This window comes from Hyla sarda, unplaced genomic scaffold (assembly GCF_029499605.1).
Source record: "Hyla sarda isolate aHylSar1 unplaced genomic scaffold, aHylSar1.hap1 scaffold_172, whole genome shotgun sequence".
In the NCBI taxonomy this organism is placed as follows: Eukaryota; Metazoa; Chordata; class Amphibia; order Anura; family Hylidae; genus Hyla; species Hyla sarda.
In genome coordinates this window covers 411,592-424,639 of record NW_026608360.1, presented here as the reverse complement: position 1 = coordinate 424,639, position 13,048 = coordinate 411,592, and the positions used below count along the sequence as shown (strand labels likewise).

The 13,048-nt window shown below is 45.7% G+C and overlaps 5 non-coding genes across 5 annotated transcripts; all 5 read left to right on the top strand.

The window, feature by feature from the left end:
• Window positions 1–1,984: 1,984 nt before the first annotated feature.
• LOC130312538 (U2 spliceosomal RNA) lies at window positions 1,985–2,175 on the top strand. Its single transcript, XR_008860650.1, has one exon. It is a non-coding gene; the product is annotated as a U2 spliceosomal RNA (small nuclear RNA).
• A 2,083-nt stretch (window positions 2,176–4,258) lies between these two features.
• Window positions 4,259–4,449, top strand: LOC130312537 (U2 spliceosomal RNA). The gene has a single exon (XR_008860649.1). It is a non-coding gene; the product is annotated as a U2 spliceosomal RNA (small nuclear RNA).
• Window positions 4,450–6,547: 2,098 nt separating this feature from the next.
• LOC130312534 (U2 spliceosomal RNA) lies at window positions 6,548–6,738 on the top strand. The gene has a single exon (XR_008860647.1). It is a non-coding gene; the product is annotated as a U2 spliceosomal RNA (small nuclear RNA).
• Window positions 6,739–8,839: 2,101 nt separating this feature from the next.
• Window positions 8,840–9,030, top strand: LOC130312565 (U2 spliceosomal RNA). Its single transcript, XR_008860676.1, has one exon. It is a non-coding gene; the product is annotated as a U2 spliceosomal RNA (small nuclear RNA).
• A 2,083-nt stretch (window positions 9,031–11,113) lies between these two features.
• On the top strand, window positions 11,114–11,304 carry LOC130312533 (U2 spliceosomal RNA). The gene has a single exon (XR_008860646.1). It is a non-coding gene; the product is annotated as a U2 spliceosomal RNA (small nuclear RNA).
• The last annotated feature ends 1,744 nt before the right edge of the window (window positions 11,305–13,048 follow it).

Here is a 13,048-nt window from a genome sequence, read left to right as displayed (position 1 = left end):
AACAAAAGGTGGTGCTGCTGCTGCTTCTGCTGCTTCTGCTTCTGCTTGTGTCTGGCCGCTGTTGGAGCGTCCAGGCACAGGACTTCTGCTGCTGCTGACTAAATGGCCTCCTTAATTGGATCATTTGAGTAGCCAGCACACCTGTGCAGGTAGGGCATGACATGATAGGCAGCTGCCTTGATAGCGGGTGGGTGCTGAATGTTCCTAATTGACAAAATAAGATTAATGCTTATGAAGAAATATAAAATCTCATCCCTTCCCCAATATCGCGCCACACCCCTACCCCTTAATTCCCTGGTTGAACTTGATGGACATATGTCTTTTTTCGACCGTACTAACTATGTAACTATGTAACATAACATGGGGGGGGGGGGTCTCCTGGCTGTTCACACAGGTGTGTCATTGCTGTACATTGACCATGCATTGCTTCTGTGGTATTGCAAAGGCAAAGACAAATGCTTCCAGCCATCCATTGCACTAATGGATTGGTCATCAGCTGGCTGTCTATGTCCCGCATCAATATAGACCAAAGTACAGAGGGTTAGGCTATGCTATTGTGCACCTACCTGATGCATCAGAAGGTGCGAGGCCCTTGCTAAATTCTGTGCACAGACTTTGAGATCTATACTTTAGACTGTATCTAAACCTGCTCCAACATGGACTGACATTCTGGCCTACTTTCAGCCGATGCGACTTGTCTGTCGCTGAACAGTCGCTTTTTATGTATTCAGCACCTATGTATAATGTTGTAAAAATGCTCTAGAAGCTAAAGTCGCAGAAATGTCACACATATTTGGCCTGCAACTTTCTGTGTGACAAATTCAGACAGGAAAAATCAGTATAAATCCTTAGAAAATTATCCCCCAGTGTCTCCATCTGCTGGCGGTATTGAATAAGCATTGCTGCACTGATGGGGTATGCATTAGACGAAAAAAAAGAAGAAAAAGAAGAATAATACGCCCAGAAAAGAGGCGAAAAGGAGAAAAACGTAAAAAAAACGTGAAAAAAAAGTAAGAGGAAGAGAAGGGAAAAAAGGTGGAAATGGGTTTAAAAGTGATTTCGGCGGAGAAATATATATATATATATATATATATATATATATATATATATACGCGCACACACACACATATATATAAACGTATTCTCCGTTGAGATATTGCAGCCGCTGCTGTGTCCAGGCCCAGGAGCCTTAGCACTGTGCTGTGATGTCACTCAATACCACTGACATCACTAGGTGTAAACAACATCTCTCCTTTGCTGTGTATGTGACTATGGAGCTGTTTGGTGATGTCGTCTATTATGGCCTTCATAGAAGCAACAGGAGATTGTTGCATCCATCTAGAACCCTCAGAACTACAGTGCTATGATGTCACTCACTTCCACAGGCCTTGCAGAGTGTAAACAACAACAACCCAGCTTTGTTGTGTATGTAACCATAGGGATTTGTGATGTCACCTAGAACCTTCACAGCAGCGACAGCTTTATGAGGAGCATCAGCACTGCTCTGCCTGAGCAGAACCATCACCGCCATAGGTTGTCAAATAACCCGGGTTTAACCCACACAGGTAAGTCCAATGGGGTGCAGGCATGTCCTCTATGCTTACAGCTTCCCGTGGGTGTTGGTTTGATACCGTTTGGGGACAGCCAAGGAGGCATCTGCAGGCAACAAAGGTAGGTGTGTGCTTGTGTGTGTGTTTCCTATGCAGATCCTAAGCCCAGTGTCACATGCAAGTAGGAGGAGTAAGAAGGGTTCCTGGCAAATCCGGGTTATGGATTGCATTTAAAAAGGCCCCGTGGGAGTGCAATGGGCCCCTGTCTTGCTGCTTAGCAATAATGGTATGGGTTTAGGTTCTGCTGTGTGTACTGGTGGTTGACTGCCCCCCAGCCCAGAGTGTGCATGGAAAATTGTCTGGCAGCCTCCCTGACAGCAAGCAGTGATAGTGCCCATGAAGGGCACCTTGTTGGGCCCGCCCCTTTCACGGTTATCGCTTCTCGGCCTTTTGGCTAAGATCAAGTGTAGTATCTGTTCTTATCAGTTTAATATCTGATACGTCCCCTATCTGGGGACCATATATTAAATGGATTTTTGAGAACGGGGGCCGATTTCGAAGCTTGCTTCCGTCGCCCTATGCATTGACCCGATATGGCAGTATCTTCGGGTACAGTGCACCACCCCCTTACAGGGTTAAAAAGAAAGATTCCTACTTTCATTGCTACCTGCTTGCTGGCTAGCCAGCTAGCCAGCCCTGTGGGCCTTGCTGCTGCTGCAGCCAAAAAACAAAAGGTGGTGCTGCTGCTGCTTCTGCTGCTTCTGCTTCTGCTTGTGTCTGGCCGCTGTTGGAGCGTCCAGGCACAGGACTTCTGCTGCTGCTGACTAAATGGCCTCCTTAATTGGATCATTTGAGTAGCCAGCACACCTGTGCAGGTAGGGCATGACATGATAGGCAGCTGCCTTGATAGCGGGTGGGTGCTGAATGTTCCTAATTGACAAAATAAGATTAATGCTTATGAAGAAATATAAAATCTCATCCCTTCCACAATATCGCGCCACACCCCTACCCCTTAATTCCCTGGTTGAACTTGATGGACATATGTCTTTTTTCGACCGTACTAACTATGTAACTATGTAACATAACATGGGGGGGGGGGGGGTCTCCTGGCTGTTCACACAGGTGTGTCATTGCTGTACATTGACCATGCATTGCTTCTGTGGTATTGCAAAGGCAAAGACAAATGCTTCCAGCCATCCATTGCACTAATGGATTGGTCATCAGCTGGCTGTCTATGTCCCGCATCAATATAGACCAAAGTACAGAGGGTTAGGCTATGCTATTGTACACCTACCTGATGCATCAGAAGGTGCGAGGCCCTTGCTAAATTCTGTGCACAGACTTTGAGATCTATACTTTAGACTGTATCTAAACCTGCTCCAACATGGACTGACATTCTGGCCTACTTTCAGCCGATGCGACTTGTCTGTCGCTGAACAGTCGCTTTTTATGTATTCAGCACCTATGTATAATGTTGTAAAAATGCTCTAGAAGCTAAAGTCGCAGAAATGTCACACATATTTGGCCTGCAACTTTCTGTGCGACAAATTCAGACAGGAAAAATCAGTATAAATCCTTAGAAAATTATCCCCCAGTGTCTCCATCTGCTGGCGGTATTGAATAAGCATTGCTGCACTGATGGGGTATGCATTAGACGAAAAAAAAGAAGAAAAAGAAGAATAATACGCCCAGAAAAGAGGCGAAAAGGAGAAAAACGTAAAAAAACGTGAAAAAAAAGTAAGAGGAAGAGAAGGGAAAAAAAGGTGGAAATGGGTTTAAAAGTGATTTCGGCGAAGAAATATATATATATATATATATATATATATATATACATACGCGCACACACACACATATATATAAACGTATTCTCCGTTGAGATATTGCAGCCGCTGCTGTGTCCAGGCCCAGGAGCCTTAGCACTGTGCTGTGATGTCACTCAATACCACTGACATCACTAGGTGTAAACAACATCTCTCCTTTGCTGTGTATGTGACTATGGAGCTGTTTGGTGATGTCGTCTATTATGGCCTTCATAGAAGCAACAGGAGATTGTTGCATCCATCTAGAACCCTCAGAACTACAGTGCTATGATGTCACTCACTTCCACAGGCCTTGCAGAGTGTAAACAACAACAACCCAGCTTTGTTGTGTATGTAACCATAGGGATTTGTGATGTCACCTAGAACCTTCACAGCAGCGACAGCTTTATGAGGAGCATCAGCACTGCTCTGCCTGAGCAGAACCATCACCGCCATAGGTTGTCAAATAACCCGGGTTTAACCCACACAGGTAAGTCGAATGGGGTGCAGGCATGTCCTCTATGCTTACAGCTTCCCGTGGGTGTTGGTTTGATACCGTTTGGGGACAGCCAAGGAGGCATCTGCAGGCAACAAAGGTAGGTGTGTGCTTGTGTGTGTGTTTCCTATGCAGATCCTAAGCCCAGTGTCACATGCAAGTAGGAGGAGTAAGAAGGGTTCCTGGCAAATCCGGGTTATGGATTGCATTTAAAAAGGCCCCGAGGGAGTGCAATGGGCCCCTGTCTTGCTGCTTAGCAATAATGGTATGGGTTTAGGTTCTGCTGTGTGTACTGGTGGTTGACTGCCCCCCAGCCCAGAGTGTGCATGGAAAATTGTCTGGCAGCCTCCCTGACAGCAAGCAGTGATAGTGCCCATGAAGGGCACCTTGTTGGGCCCGCCCCTTTCACGGTTATCGCTTCTCGGCCTTTTGGCTAAGATCAAGTGTAGTATCTGTTCTTATCAGTTTAATATCTGATACGTCCCCTATCTGGGGACCATATATTAAATGGATTTTTGAGAACGGGGGCCGATTTCGAAGCTTGCTTCCGTCGCCCTATGCATTGACCCGATATGGCAGTATCTTCGGGTACAGTGCACCACCCCCTTACAGGGTTAAAAAGAAAGATTCCTACTTTCATTGCTACCTGCTTGCTGGCTAGCCAGCTAGCCAGCCCTGTGGGCCTTGCTGCTGCTGCAGCCAAAAAACAAAAGGTGGTGCTGCTGCTGCTTCTGCTGCTTCTGCTTGTGTCTGGCCGCTGTTGGAGCGTCCAGGCACAGGACTTCTGCTGCTGCTGACTAAATGGCCTCCTTAATTGGATCATTTGAGTAGCCAGCACACCTGTGCAGGTAGGGCATGACATGATAGGCAGCTGCCTTGATAGCGGGTGGGTGCTGAATGTTCCTAATTGACAAAATAAGATTAATGCTTATGAAGAAATATAAAATCTCATCCCTTCCCCAATATCGCGCCACACCCCTACCCCTTAATTCCCTGGTTGAACTTGATGGACATATGTCTTTTTTCGACCGTACTAACTATGTAACTATGTAACATAACATGGGGGGGGGGGGGGGTCTCCTGGCTGTTCACACAGGTGTGTCATTGCTGTACATTGACCATGCATTGCTTCTGTGGTATTGCAAAGGCAAAGACAAATGCTTCCAGCCATCCATTGCACTAATGGATTGGTCATCAGCTGGCTGTCTATGTCCCGCATCAATATAGACCAAAGTACAGAGGGTTAGGCTATGCTATTGTGCACCTACCTGATGCATCAGAAGGTGCGAGGCCCTTGCTAAATTCTGTGCACAGACTTTGAGATCTATACTTTAGACTGTATCTAAACCTGCTCCAACATGGACTGACATTCTGGCCTACTTTCAGCCGATGCGACTTGTCTGTCGCTGAACAGTCGCTTTTTATGTATTCAGCACCTATGTATAATGTTGTAAAAATGCTCTAGAAGCTAAAGTCGCAGAAATGTCACACATATTTGGCCTGCAACTTTCTGTGCGACAAATTCAGACAGGAAAAATCAGTATAAATCCTTAGAAAATTATCCCCCAGTGTCTCCATCTGCTGGCGGTATTGAATAAGCATTGCTGCACTGATGGGGTATGCATTAGACGAAAAAAAAGAAGAAAAAGAAGAATAATACGCCCAGAAAAGAGGCGAAAAGGAGAAAAACGTAAAAAAACGTGAAAAAAAAGTAAGAGGAAGAGAAGGGAAAAAAAGGTGGAAATGGGTTTAAAAGTGATTTCGGCGGAGAAATATATATATATATATATATATATATATATATATATATATATATATATATATATATACGTGCACACACACACATATATATAAACGTATTCTCCGTTGAGATATTGCAGCCGCTGCTGTGTCCAGGCCCAGGAGCCTTAGCACTGTGCTGTGATGTCACTCAATACCACTGACATCACTAGGTGTAAACAACATCTCTCCTTTGCTGTGTATGTGACTATGGAGCTGTTTGGTGATGTCGTCTATTATGGCCTTCATAGAAGCAACAGGAGATTGTTGCATCCATCTAGAACCCTCAGAACTACAGTGCTATGATGTCACTCACTTCCACAGGCCTTGCAGAGTGTAAACAACAACAACCCAGCTTTGTTGTGTATGTAACCATAGGGATTTGTGATGTCACCTAGAACCTTCACAGCAGCGACAGCTTTATGAGGAGCATCAGCACTGCTCTGCCTGAGCAGAACCATCACCGCCATAGGTTGTCAAATAACCCGGGTTTAACCCACACAGGTAAGTCCAATGGGGTGCAGGCATGTCCTCTATGCTTACAGCTTCCCGTGGGTGTTGGTTTGATACCGTTTGGGGACAGCCAAGGAGGCATCTGCAGGCAACAAAGGTAGGTGTGTGCTTGTGTGTGTGTTTCCTATGCAGATCCTAAGCCCAGTGTCACATGCAAGTAGGAGGAGTAAGAAGGGTTCCTGGCAAATCCGGGTTATGGATTGCATTTAAAAAGGCCCCGTGGGAGTGCAATGGGCCCCTGTCTTGCTGCTTAGCAATAATGGTATGGGTTTAGGTTCTGCTGTGTGTACTGGTGGTTGACTGCCCCCCAGCCCAGAGTGTGCATGGAAAATTGTCTGGCAGCCTCCCTGACAGCAAGCAGTGATAGTGCCCATGAAGGGCACCTTGTTGGGCCCGCCCCTTTCACGGTTATCGCTTCTCGGCCTTTTGGCTAAGATCAAGTGTAGTATCTGTTCTTATCAGTTTAATATCTGATACGTCCCCTATCTGGGGACCATATATTAAATGGATTTTTGAGAACGGGGGCCGATTTCGAAGCTTGCTTCCGTCGCCCTATGCATTGACCCGATATGGCAGTATCTTCGGGTACAGTGCACCACCCCCTTACAGGGTTAAAAAGAAAGATTCCTACTTTCATTGCTACCTGCTTGCTGGCTAGCCAGCTAGCCAGCCCTGTGGGCCTTGCTGCTGCTGCAGCCAAAAAACAAAAGGTGGTGCTGCTGCTGCTTCTGCTGCTTCTGCTTCTGCTTGTGTCTGGCCGCTGTTGGAGCGTCCAGGCACAGGACTTCTGCTGCTGCTGACTAAATGGCCTCCTTAATTGGATCATTTGAGTAGCCAGCACACCTGTGCAGGTAGGGCATGACATGATAGGCAGCTGCCTTGATAGCGGGTGGGTGCTGAATGTTCCTAAATGACAAAATAAGATTAATGCTTATGAAGAAATATAAAATCTCATCCCTTCCCCAATATCGCGCCACACCCCTACCCCTTAATTCCCTGGTTGAACTTGATGGACATATGTCTTTTTTCGACCGTACTAACTATGTAACTATGTAACATAACATGGGGGGGGGGGGGGTCTCCTGGCTGTTCACACAGGTGTGTCATTGCTGTACATTGACCATGCATTGCTTCTGTGGTATTGCAAAGGCAAAGACAAATGCTTCCAGCCATCCATTGCACTAATGGATTGGTCATCAGCTGGCTGTCTATGTCCCGCATCAATATAGACCAAAGTACAGAGGGTTAGGCTATGCTATTGTGCACCTACCTGATGCATCAGAAGGTGCGAGGCCCTTGCTAAATTCTGTGCACAGACTTTGAGATCTATACTTTAGACTGTATCTAAACCTGCTCCAACATGGACTGACATTCTGGCCTACTTTCAGCCGATGCGACTTGTCTGTCGCTGAACAGTCGCTTTTTATGTATTCAGCACCTATGTATAATGTTGTAAAAATGCTCTAGAAGCTAAAGTCGCAGAAATGTCACACATATTTGGCCTGCAACTTTCTGTGCGACAAATTCAGATAGGAAAAATCAGTATAAATCCTTAGAAAATTATCCCCCAGTGTCTCCATCTGCTGGCGGTATTGAATAAGCATTGCTGCACTGATGGGGTATGCATTAGACGAAAAAAAAGAAGAAAAAGAAGAATAATACGCCCAGAAAAGAGGCGAAAAGGAGAAAAACGTAAAAAAACGTGAAAAAAAAGTAAGAGGAAGAGAAGGGAAAAAAAGGTGGAAATGGGTTTAAAAGTGATTTCGGCGGAGAAATATATATATATATATATATATATATATATATATATATATATATATATATATATACGCGCACACACACACATATATATAAACGTATTCTCCGTTGAGATATTGCAGCCGCTGCTGTGTCCAGGCCCAGGAGCCTTAGCACTGTGCTGTGATGTCACTCAATACCACTGACATCACTAGGTGTAAACAACATCTCTCCTTTGCTGTGTATGTGACTATGGAGCTGTTTGGTGATGTCGTCTATTATGGCCTTCATAGAAGCAACAGGAGATTGTTGCATCCATCTAGAACCCTCAGAACTACAGTGCTATGATGTCACTCACTTCCACAGGCCTTGCAGAGTGTAAACAACAACAACCCAGCTTTGTTGTGTATGTAACCATAGGGATTTGTGATGTCACCTAGAACCTTCACAGCAGCGACAGCTTTATGAGGAGCATCAGCACTGCTCTGCCTGAGCAGAACCATCACCGCCATAGGTTGTCAAATAACCCGGGTTTAACCCACACAGGTAAGTCCAATGGGGTGCAGGCATGTCCTCTATGCTTACAGCTTCCCGTGGGTGTTGGTTTGATACCGTTTGGGGACAGCCAAGGAGGCATCTGCAGGCAACAAAGGTAGGTGTGTGCTTGTGTGTGTGTTTCCTATGCAGATCCTAAGCCCAGTGTCACATGCAAGTAGGAGGAGTAAGAAGGGTTCCTGGCAAATCCGGGTTATGGATTGCATTTAAAAAGGCCCCGTGGGAGTGCAATGGGCCCCTGTCTTGCTGCTTAGCAATAATGGTATGGGTTTAGGTTCTGCTGTGTGTACTGGTGGTTGACTGCCCCCCAGCCCAGAGTGTGCATGGAAAATTGTCTGGCAGCCTCCCTGACAGCAAGCAGTGATAGTGCCCATGAAGGGCACCTTGTTGGGCCCGCCCCTTTCACGGTTATCGCTTCTCGGCCTTTTGGCTAAGATCAAGTGTAGTATCTGTTCTTATCAGTTTAATATCTGATACGTCCCCTATCTGGGGACCATATATTAAATGGATTTTTGAGAACGGGGGCCGATTTCGAAGCTTGCTTCCGTCACCCTATGCATTGACCCGATATGGCAGTATCTTCGGGTACAGTGCACCACCCCCTTACAGGGTTAAAAAGAAAGATTCCTACTTTCATTGCTACCTGCTTGCTGGCTAGCCAGCTAGCCAGCCCTGTGGGCCTTGCTGCTGCTGCAGCCAAAAAACAAAAGGTGGTGCTGCTGCTGCTTCTGCTGCTTCTGCTTCTGCTTGTGTCTGGCCGCTGTTGGAGCGTCCAGGCACAGGACTTCTGCTGCTGCTGACTAAATGGCCTCCTTAATTGGATCATTTGAGTAGCCAGCACACCTGTGCAGGTAGGGCATGACATGATAGGCAGCTGCCTTGATAGCGGGTGGGTGCTGAATGTTCCTAATTGACAAAATAAGATTAATGCTTATGAAGAAATATAAAATCTCATCCCTTCCCCAATATCGCGCCACACCCCTACCCCTTAATTCCCTGGTTGAACTTGATGGACATATGTCTTTTTTCGACCGTACTAACTATGTAACTATGTAACATAACATGGGGGGGGGGGGGGGGTCTCCTGGCTGTTCACACAGGTGTGTCATTGCTGTACATTGACCATGCATTGCTTCTGTGGTATTGCAAAGGCAAAGACAAATGCTTCCAGCCATCCATTGCACTAATGGATTGGTCATCAGCTGGCTGTCTATGTCCCGCATCAATATAGACCAAAGTACAGAGGGTTAGGCTATGCTATTGTGCACCTACCTGATGCATCAGAAGGTGCGAGGCCCTTGCTAAATTCTGTGCACAGACTTTGAGATCTATACTTTAGACTGTATCTAAACCTGCTCCAACATGGACTGACATTCTGGCCTACTTTCAGCCGATGCGACTTGTCTGTCGCTGAACAGTCGCTTTTTATGTATTCAGCACCTATGTATAATGTTGTAAAAATGCTCTAGAAGCTAAAGTCGCAGAAATGTCACACATATTTGGCCTGCAACTTTCTGTGCGACAAATTCAGACAGGAAAAATCAGTATAAATCCTTAGAAAATTATCCCCCAGTGTCTCCATCTGCTGGCGGTATTGAATAAGCATTGCTGCACTGATGGGGTATGCATTAGACGAAAAAAAAGAAGAAAAAGAAGAATAATACGCCCAGAAAAGAGGCGAAAAGGAGAAAAACGTAAAAAAACTTGAAAAAAAAGTAAGAGGAAGAGAAGGGAAAAAAAGGTGGAAATGGGTTTAAAAGTGATTTCGGCGGAGAAATATATATATATATATATATATATATATATATATACGCGCACACACACACATATATATAAACGTATTCTCCGTTGAGATATTGCAGCCGCTGCTGTGTCCAGGCCCAGGAGCCTTAGCACTGTGCTGTGATGTCACTCAATACCACTGACATCACTAGGTGTAAACAACATCTCTCCTTTGCTGTGTATGTGACTATGGAGCTGTTTGGTGATGTCGTCTATTATGGCCTTCATAGAAGCAATAGGAGATTGTTGCATCCATCTAGAACCCTCAGAACTACAGTGCTATGATGTCACTCACTTCCACAGGCCTTGCAGAGTGTAAACAACAACAACCCAGCTTTGTTGTGTATGTAACCATAGGGATTTGTGATGTCACCTAGAACCTTCACAGCAGCGACAGCTTTATGAGGAGCATCAGCACTGCTCTGCCTGAGCAGAACCATCACCGCCATAGGTTGTCAAATAACCCGGGTTTAACCCACACAGGTAAGTCCAATGGGGTGCAGGCATGTCCTCTATGCTTACAGCTTCCCGTGGGTGTTGGTTTGATACCGTTTGGGGACAGCCAAGGAGGCATCTGCAGGCAACAAAGGTAGGTGTGTGCTTGTGTGTGTGTTTCCTATGCAGATCCTAAGCCCAGTGTCACATGCAAGTAGGAGGAGTAAGAAGGGTTCCTGGCAAATCCGGGTTATGGATTGCATTTAAAAAGGCCCCGTGGGAGTGCAATGGGCCCCTGTCTTGCTGCTTAGCAATAATGGTATGGGTTTAGGTTCTGCTGTGTGTACTGGTGGTTGACTGCCCCCCAGCCCAGAGTGTGCATGGAAAATTGTCTGGCAGCCTCCCTGACAGCAAGCAGTGATAGTGCCCATGAAGGGCACCTTGTTGGGCCCGCCCCTTTCACGGTTATCGCTTCTCGGCCTTTTGGCTAAGATCAAGTGTAGTATCTGTTCTTATCAGTTTAATATCTGATACGTCCCCTATCTGGGGACCATATATTAAATGGATTTTTGAGAACGGGGGCCGATTTCGAAGCTTGCTTCCGTCGCCCTATGCATTGACCCGATATGGCAGTATCTTCGGGTACAGTGCACCACCCCCTTACAGGGTTAAAAAGAAAGATTCCTACTTTCATTGCTACCTGCTTGCTGGCTAGCCAGCTAGCCAGCCCTGTGGGCCTTGCTGCTGCTGCAGCCAAAAAACAAAAGGTGGTGCTGCGTCTGCTTCTGCTGCTTCTGCTTCTGCTTGTGTCTGGCCGCTGTTGGAGCGTCCAGGCACAGGACTTCTGCTGCTGCTGACTAAATGGCCTCCTTAATTGGATCATTTGAGTAGCCAGCACACCTGTGCAGGTAGGGCATGACATGATAGGCAGCTGCCTTGATAGCGGGTGGGTGCTGAATGTTCCTAATTGACAAAATAAGATTAATGCTTATGAAGAAATATAAAATCTCATCCCTTCCCCAATATCGCGCCACACCCCTACCCCTTAATTCCCTGGTTGAACTTGATGGACATATGTCTTTTTTCGACCGTACTAACTATGTAACTATGTAACATAACATGGGGGGGGGGGGGGGGGTCTCCTGGCTGTTCACACAGGTGTGTCATTGCTGTACATTGACCATGCATTGCTTCTGTGGTATTGCAAAGGCAAAAGACAAATGCTTCCAGCCATCCATTGCACTAATGGATTGGTCATCAGCTGGCTGTCTATGTCCCGCATCAATATAGACCAAAGTACAGAGGGTTAGGCTATGCTATTGTGCACCTACCTGATGCATCAGAAGGTGCGAGGCCCTTGCTAAATTCTGTGCACAGACTTTGAGATCTATACTTTAGACTGTATCTAAACCTGCTCCAACATGGACTGACATTCTGGCCTACTTTCAGCCGATGCGACTTGTCTGTCGCTGAACAGTCGCTTTTTTATGTATTCAGCACCTATGTATAATGTTGTAAAAATGCTCTAAGAAGCTAAAGTCGCAGAAATGTCACACATATTTGGCCTGCAACTTTCTGTGCGACAAATTCAGACAGGAAAAATCAGTATAAATCCTTAGAAAATTATCCCCCAGTGTCTCCATCTGCTGGCGGTATTGAATAAGCATTGCTGCACTGATGGGGTATGCATTAGACGAAAAAAAAGAAGAAAAAGAAGAATAATACGCCCAGAAAAGAGGCGAAAAGGAGAAAAATGTAAAAAAACGTGAAAAAAAAGAAAGTAAGAGGAAGAGAAGGGAAAAAAAGGTGGAAATGGGTTTAAAAGTGATTTCGGCGGAGAAATATATATATATATATATATATATATATATATATATATATACGCGCACACACACACATATATATAAACGTATTCTCCGTTGAGATATTGCAGCCGCTGCTGTGTCCAGGCCCAGGAGCCTTAGCACTGTGCTGTGATGTCACTCAATACCACTGACATCACTAGGTGTAAACAACATCTCTCCTTTGCTGTGTATGTGACTATGGAGCTGTTTGGTGATGTCGTCTATTATGGCCTTCATAGAAGCAACAGGAGATTGTTGCATCCATCTAGAACCCTCAGAACTACAGTGCTATGATGTCACTCACTTCCACAGGCCTTGCAGAGTGTAAACAACAACAACCCAGCTTTGTTGTGTATGTAACCATAGGGATTTGTGATGTCACCTAGAACCTTCACAGCAGCGACAGCTTTATGAGGAGCATCAGCACTGCTCTGCCTGAGCAGAACCATCACCGCCATAGGTTGTCAAATAACCCGGGTTTAACCCACACAGGTAAGTCCAATGGGGTGCAGGCATGTCCTCTATGCTTACAGCTTCCCGTGGCTGTTGGTTTGATAC